The 8,859-nt window shown below is 33.0% G+C and overlaps 1 protein-coding gene across 2 annotated transcripts in view; it reads left to right on the top strand.

Moving 5' to 3' along the window:
• IPMK (inositol polyphosphate multikinase) overlaps positions 1-8,859 on the top strand; it is a 41,231-nt gene that overhangs the window by 1,309 nt on the left and 31,063 nt on the right. The window lies entirely within an intron of this gene.

Genomic DNA, 8,859 nt, shown 5'->3' with positions numbered 1-8,859 from the left:
AGCACAATACAGGGCCTTATCTCAGTTTATTGTCTTGGTGAGGTCAAAGTTCAGTTTAGGAACTGAAATTCACCTAGTTTACTCACACTCGTTCTCTGGGCCGTGATTATTTGGGGAATCTGACTGATGAGTGTGTGAGAATTGGGCATCTTACGTCGACCTGGAAACCACTAGAGACAGTTTGGTTTGTGCTGGTAAGATGGTTCTAGTTTAGGCTGGTAAGGTAATACTGACATATTTAGACGAGGTGACTGAGGCCAAGCCTGGTTAAGTGACAAGCATAAAGTCACACTGCTACTATGTGTTAGAATCGGAAAACCAGGGGTCCTGCTAAGAGCACTGTCTTTTTCGGCCATGCATTGTACTTGTAGATAACTCAAACATTTTTGAAAATGGATGAGTACTCGTTTGAATGTATGTATTTCTCAAAGAGCAGAATTTCCCACTACTATTGTCTTTATCTGTTTCTTTTCTCTTGTTGAAAGTGAGGCATAAATGATGTTGTCATGTAGATTGTGTGGCTTTCTGCTCAATAAATTTTGGGTTCCTTGAGGTTAGAGACCAAATCTGTTTATTCTCATAGCCTCATACACAGACTGGGCTCAGTTAAACTCCGGAAATGTTGAAAGAGTGAAAATGACTGTTCCTTTAGTACACATAGGTAAGAAAACAAGGAAACAAATATGATCCTCAAGGTGCTTCGCATAGATGTAAGGAAACAACCTTCTCAAGACGCTTAGCATAGACATATTATCATGTGTGTCACTTCTGGTAATGAGAGTACTTATGGAATTACTGTTAATAGATTTATATTGCATACCTATTGATTTATATTACTGAATTGTAATGATACTATTCCTAATAATCTAGAGGCCTGAAAAAGTAATTGTTTCCTTGAGGGTCCCTAGAGATCAATTTTCCTGCAAAGGAGAAGAGATTAAAAGTCCCAACATAAACCCAAACAATCTCAATGACGATTGTCACTTAAGAGTGTAACCACTGCTTATCAAAGTATGTAATTGTGAGCCTATTCAGAGAGCTATTTCTAGGTAATTATAAATGTACCCTGAATGTGACATAGGCTGCATTGTAAAAACAGTGGCTGAAAGAGTTAATTTGTCATCCATATTACCTAATTAAAGGAGTAGTTTAGATTCTAGAGGAAGGAGTCCTTAATTTTATTTATTACTGCATTTAATTTAAAATAAACTTTTTTTTTTCAATTTTGTAAGGTTTTCTTGTCTAGGGACTGTCTTTGCATCAGCAGGGCACAGCATCTCAAAGATACTGTGCTGTCAATCTAATAAATATTTGTTGAACTTAATTCTCAGTCATTTACACAATCTTGCATATATTATATATTGTTCGTAAAAGGACACCTGAATGGTGATACTCTTTTATATTCATAAAATGGATAACAATATGGTTAGTAATTCAGAGTTCAAAATTTATCATCTTTCTCCACTACCATAAATTACTTATAAAGTACATTGTGTAGAACATACTTTGGTTTGGCTGTCAACTGTAATTCTCAGAATAAACTTTCTTAAAGATGTGTGGATATTTATTTTTGTTTTGTTTGTTTGTTTAAATTTGTTACTATCATTAAGTAGACAGGGTTTTTCAATTTAGGATTGATGTCTTACCTATTTCCAAAAAGGAATTGTTGGCTTTTTTAAATTAAAAATTGAAAACATGGAACCAATTGCACAAAGGTACTTGAACAGAAAAATAGATTTTATTACAGTTAAGTGATAAGAATGTGATAGTTCTAATATGAGAGTTACATTTTATGTTCTTTAATGAAATCATATTTTATCAAAGTATATTTAAATCTTATTTCTAAGACTACAAAGTGTTTAGTTCTTTAAAATGGTAAAAGTAGTACATGATCTTTTGGGAAAAAAATTCAGTGTAGTAGTGCCCTGCCCCCACCTCTCCCTCTCCCTGGGCAATCAGTGGTAACTATTTCCCATGAATCCTTTCAGGCCTTTGTTTCTGGGCGCATACAAAAACATTAACAAAATTCGGATTTTTCATATAAATAGATGTATTAGCAACTTTTTGTTTTCATTCTGTGTCATGTAGTATGTCCATATTTTTCTACTTATGATACACTTCATTCTTTTAAAAAACTGTTGTATTCTACAGTGTGGATGTATCATGATTTATTCCTCTGGTAACGTATTTTTAAATTTTCACCATTTTTTTTTTCAATTATAAATAATATATTAAACATTCTTGTTTGTTATAGTGTACCTTGCACATTGTGCAACTTTTTCTATAGGAAAGTTTCACAGAAGTGTAATTGCTATCAATTTAAATTCCCAAAGTTTGCCAAAGTTAGCATAAAATCCTTTTTCTGTATTAATTTTTAACGTGTACCACTGATTTCTTTCAAAAGTCCTTAAAGCTTTAAATGAATAGTTGAAATATGGTTTGTGTATCCTGATCCAACTAAAGATATAGAAATGACATAGTTCGTAGGGAAAAGAAGCATTTAAACTGATAGTGTTTTGGGGGAAAACCCGCAACTATTTTGGCTTACTGGTCTATTTTATTAGATAGTCTCTGAAACTAATTGACTTAAAATAATTTCAGACTTTCAGAAAAGTTTCAAGAACAGTATAGAGAACTTAACATTTTGCTGAATCTAGCGCTGTCTCTGCATATTATTTTTTTTCTGAACTATTTGAGTATAGGTTGCATAGATCATGCATACCCCTTTACACAGTAATGCTTGAGTATTTCTGTAACCACAGCATATTTATCAAATATGGGAAATTTAATAGTGATACAATGTTTTTATCTAATCTATAGTCCATATGCTAATTTTGTCAAGTGTTCCAATGTGTTTTGTTTTGTTTGTTTTTCTTGGTACTAGTCCTGGATCATTTATTGCATTTAGGCATCACATCTCTTAGAATCCTTCAATTTGTAACAGTTCCTCAGTCTTTATCTTTTATGACATTGTCATTTTTGAAGAGTACAGGCTGGTTATTTTACAAAACAGTCTTTAATTTGGATTTCTGATGGATGCTTATGATGAAATTCAGGTGATGCACTTCTGGCTGGAACTCTATACTAATGTGTCCTTCCTAAGGTATCACATCTGGAGGCCCATGATCTCTATCTGCCCATTATTAGTGATGGTAATTTTGATCATCTGGTCCAAGTGAGGCTTCTCCAGTAAATAGTTAATCTTTTTCCCTTTGCAACAATAAGATGTCTGTGGAGGGACAGTTTAAGATTGTGCAGCTGTATGGATCCTCATCACACTTCACCCTAGATTTGGTGTTTATTTATGATTCTTGCCTGAAGTAGTCTTTGATACTTGAAAAATGCTGATTTTTCCAGATTAACCACGCACCCTATTTTAACGACATTTTGTTATAAGAAGTAGCCCTCCCTTTACTCCTCTGTACATATCTGTGTGCTTTTTTTTATGATCAGTTTGGACTTATGGATTCTTATTTTATGAAGTGTCATATCCCGTTATAGAACTTATTTACTTTGCTGTTTAGATTGTCCCAGATTTGGCCACTGGGAGTGCTTCCTTTCTGTCACAAGTAATTTTAGACTCATCTCATACCTTCCCTTCCCAGCTCCAGAACCAGCCATTTCTCCAAGGACCCCTGGTTCATTTTTAGTGGGAAATGGTATTTAGAAACCACGATCTGGGTGCTAGGTGTGCTCATTGCCACTGGGGTATCATTGCTTCCAGGCCTTTTCAATGGACATAACTAAAAAGTATGTATAGATATTTTAGAAATCCTAATTTCATACTAATACTTCCAATTTCATTCCAACTCTACGGAGTTCTTTTCCTGATTCTAAATTTGTACTTCCCGTCTACCTCAGTGAGGACCTGGCTTCCAAGAATATTAATGGTTTTGGTTTTTTTTCCCAATCCTATAATTTTCAGAATTTTTATACCCATATTACTGCAGAAAACAAACCTAGAATAAAGAATTCAGGATGAGATTGCCGTATACTGAGGGGATGTGGTTGGAAACTTCAAAAGTTATTTGGATTGGAAGGTTTTTTTCTTGTTATTTTTACTCCCTCTTCTCTGTTGTAATATTATTTGTTTGAAATACAATTGGATTCATTTGTTTCTGTTTAAATTCAGTTCCCTCTCTTCATTTTTGTTTGATTATATATTTTTGAATGCTTATAAAATTAACATGCTTCCAAAAGTCAAAACTTTATGAAAAGTTTATTAGAAGTGTCACTCCATTCCCTGTCACTCCATCCTATTCCTCAGCATCCCTTGTGGGTAACCAATTTCATTGTTTTCTCATTTATCCTTTCTGAGTTTCTTGTTGCAAAAATACGCAGATCTCTGTGTTTTCTCATTTCTCTTTCTTTCTGACACAAAAAGTAGTATGCTTATATAGTGTTTTGCACTTCTTTCTTTTTTCCTTTTTCCTCCTCAAAACGCTGGTACATAGTTGTATATTCTAGTTGTAGGTCCTTCCAGTTCTTCTATGTGAGCCACCGCTACAACATGGCTACTGACTAGTAGTGTGGTTTCTTGCCTGGAAACCGAACCCTGGTTGCCAAAGCAGAGCCTGCTGAACTTTAACCACTAAGCCATCAGGGCTGGCTTTACACTGTGCTTTTTAAACCTAACAATATATCCTAGAAGTCCATAGTATCAGTTCACAGAGTGCTGCCTCACCCTTTTTTATAGTTCAGTTGTGCTCCATTGTGTGTATATACCCCAGTTTTTTCAATCAGTTTTCTAGATTTGCTTTTGGACTTTCATTAATTTTTGTTGATTGATTTTTTTACCCTAGCAATAATATCTCACTGTCTTAATTCAAGTTGCGTTATAAGTCTTGATGTATGGTACAATAAGCATCTCATTTTTTTCAAGATTGTCTTGTCTATTTCTGGTCCTTTGCATTTCCCTATAGATTTTAAATCAACTTGTCTTTTTTTTCCCTAAGAAACCTGATAAGGTTTTGTGTCTGCTTTGAATCTATAGATTGCTTTGGTGAGAATTGATTCCTTTGTAATACTGAGTCTTCCAATACTTGAACATGGTATATCTCTATTTAGGCCTTTTTTAGTTTCACTTAGAGAGTCATAGTTATCAGTGAAGAGGTCTTACACAACATTCACTAGGTTTTTGCTAAGTAGTTGATGCTATTGCAAATTACACTGTCTCTTTAAAGAATTTTATTTTGGAGAAATTTCAGACTTACAGAATAGTTGCAAGAATAGTGCAATGAACTGATGTATACCTTTCATAATATTTTGCCACATTAGCTTTATCACTTTCTTTATTTGATAATGATTCTGCAGAACCATTTAAGACTAAATTGCAAACATAACTCCTTTCCTCTAAATAAAGTGTGTATCTCCTAAAAATAAGAACATTACCTTACCATGGTAAAATTAGCAAATTTAGAATATTTAACATTCATCTTTGCCATTATTCCTATAATATCCTTTGTAGAAATTTTTCCTCATCCACGACTACACGTTGCATTTAGTTGTTATGACTCTTGTTGCCTGTCATTTGGAGCAGATTCTCATTTTTCTTTATGCTTCATAACTATGAAATATTTGAAAATATAGGCATATGGCTTTTTAGAATATCCTTTAAATTAAGTTTGATTGTTTCCTTATAATTAGATTTAGATTAATGCATTTTTGGGAAGAACACTCTGTGAGTTATGTTGTGTTCTTGAAGCATCATAAAGCACGGATGTCAGTTGCATTACTGGTGATATAACTTTGATCAACTTGGTTAAATGATGTCTGCCAGATTTTTCCACTGTAAAGCTTTTATTTTTCCTATTGTAATTAAGTGATTTGAGAAGAATATTTTGAGACTGTTAAATATCTTGTTCCTCCTCATCTAAGTTTTCACCCAACGTGATAAGCATCCATTGACAATATTTGACCAACTCACTTATTACTATGATAGTTGCAAAATAGTAATTTTCTCTGTCATTCCTGTTACATTTATTAGTTGGCATTCTACTTTAAGGAATGTAAGTTTCCCTTCTCTTTCTCTTTCGTTATCAGGATGGACTAATGGATTTTTCAAACTTCAATGAATGAATCTTACCCATTATTGTTGCTGCTTCTTTTGATGCTCAAATTGTTCTAGATTTGGGCAATGGGAGCTTCTTCAAGCTGGCTACTTTGTCTTTTCAACATTTCCCTTTTTTTATTTTAAAACATTTTCTCACTTTCTGGCATAAAAAAATATTCCATGTTCATCTTGTACTTTCCTCATCTCTGCCCTGGAATGAGCCATTTTTTCAAGAACCTGGTTCCTTTAGTGGTAAAAGCTGTTTAAAAATCAAGATCTTTGCACCAGGTGTACTTACTGTTACTTGGGTGTGGTTGCTGTTTATCCTTTTAGCAGATTTGACTAAGAAATACATAATTTCATATTCTTAAACATTTGAGTTCATGCTCACTGATAATTTACATCTGTTACCACAGGGTGGTTCTTTGCCTCTCCCTGTTTTATATTTGTATCTCCCTTCTTTCTCATTGAGAACTCTGTCTCCCCAAAACATCAAAATATTTACTCATTTTGGAATATTTAAGCCAACCTTGCATTCCTGGAATAATGTCTATATGATCATGATAAATTATTCTGTATATATTGCTGGATTAGGTTTACTAATATTTCAGTAAAGATTTCTGTGACTGTTCATTTGAGATAATTGTGTGTAATTTTCTTTTAAGTCTTTGTTGGGGTTTTTAAAAATCAAGACTATGGTGGCTTCATAAAAAGAGTAGGGAAATATTTCCTGCTTTTCTGTTTTGTGAACAAATTTGGTAAGATTGGTATTTTTTTCTGTAAATGTTTGATAGAATTTACTAGTGAACTCATTTTGACCTACAGTTGTCTCAGGATATTTAAAATTATGAATTGAATGTTTTTTTGTAGACATAGGACAACTCAGATTTTCTATTCTTATGCAGTTTTAATAATTTGTATCTACAGGAATTTGTTCATTCATCTAAGATTTATTGATATGAAGTTCATAATTCTCTTAGGATTTTAATGTTTGTAGGATTTGTAGTCATATCCCATCTTTCATTTATTCCTCATAATGGTAGTGGTAATTTCTGTTTCCTTTTTTTTTCTTGTTCCATCTAGATGGAGGTTTATCAGTTTTAGTGGTCTCAGAGACTCTAAGTTTCACTGATTTTTCTCCATTGTTCACTCTTATTTTATTGAATTTTTTGCTCCTCTCTTTCCACTTATTTGGGGTTAATATTTTCTTTTTCTGTCATCTTAAGTTGGAACCTGTTTTCTTTTGTAACACAAACATTTAAAACTGCACATTTTCTTCTAAGCACTAAGTAGTACTTTAGGTACAGTCCACAAATTTTGATGTGTTGAGTTTTCATTATCATTTAGTTAAAATATTTTCTAATTTCACTTGTGAATTTTGACCCATGGATTAATTAGAAATGTGTTTACTTTCCATCTAATTTGGTATTTTTCTCAAATATCTTAGTGTTATTTTTGTTAAGGTCAGAGAATATTCTGTGTGATTTCAGTCCTTTTAGATTTTAGTCTTGTTTTTTATAGTCCAGCACATGGTCAGTCTTGGGAAATGTTTCATTTGTACATGGAAAAAATGTATATTCTGTTGGATGTAGCATTCCAGGTGTCAGTGTGGTCTAGTTGTTTGATACTGTTGTTCAAATTTTTTATATCATTACTAATGCTCTCTATACTTGTTTTATCAATTATTGAGAGTAATTGTGGGTTTGTGTATCTTTTCTGACAGTTTTTTTGTTTGGTTTGTTTTTTGGTGAGGAAGGTTACCCCTGAGCTAACATCTGTTGCCAATATTCCTCTTTTTGCTTGAGGAAGCCTCATGACTTGATGAGTGGCTTGTAGGTCTGCACCCAGGATCCGAACCAGTACAGTACACCCTGGACTGCCAAAGTGGATCATGCGAACTTTACTACGCCACCAGGCCAGTCTCTTGGTTCTGTCAGTTTTTGTTTCGTGTATTTTGAAGCTTTATTATTAGGTATACACATTTAGGCTTGTTGTGTCCGAATGAATTGACTTTCTTATCATTAGGAAATGTCCCTCTCTCTATGATAATTTTCCTTTTCTTGAACTCTCCTGTGTCTGATATATAATAATATTAATATATCAACTTTCTTGTGAGTAGTACTTGCTAGTATATATTTTTTCGCATCCCTTTAAGCCATCTGTGTCTTTATATTTAAAATGTCTAGGAGTTTGTTTTTTATGTCCTATTTAGGATTCTGTAAGCTTCTTGATTCTGTGTTTTTATGTTTTTCATTAGTTTTAGAACATTTTGGACATTGTCAAGTATTTCCTCAAACTCTTTCTGTCATTAAAAAATTTTTCCCTTCCAGTCTTTTTAAATAACTTGTTTATGTAATTGAGATTGTACAGATGTATAATTATTTTAGCATGTATGTATTTTTTATGTTATTTTTTCAATAATAAAAACGGTATGTGTTTATTATAGAAATTTCTAGAAAAAGTGACAATAAAGGGTTAAAAATTACCTAGAATGTTCCATCCACAGATAGAAAGTATAACATGCATTTATTTTACATAGTTGTAGTTCCACTGAATACACAATTTTTTTTATTGTGGTAATAAACCAAAACATAAAATTTACCATCTTAGCCATTTTTAAGTGTACAGTACAGTAATGTTTAACGATATGCTCGTTTTTGTGCAACATATCTCCTAGAACTTTTTCATCCTGCAAAACTGAAACTCTGTATCCATCAAACAACAAATCACCCATTTACCTTCCCACCAGCTCCTGGAAAACAGCATTGTAATTGCTGTTCTAAGAGTTTGACCACTTTAGATACCTC

This window comes from Equus przewalskii, chromosome 1, assembly GCF_037783145.1.
Source record: "Equus przewalskii isolate Varuska chromosome 1, EquPr2, whole genome shotgun sequence".
Taxonomy (NCBI): Eukaryota; Metazoa; Chordata; class Mammalia; order Perissodactyla; family Equidae; genus Equus; species Equus przewalskii.
This window is presented reverse-complemented; position numbering and strand designations above follow the sequence as displayed.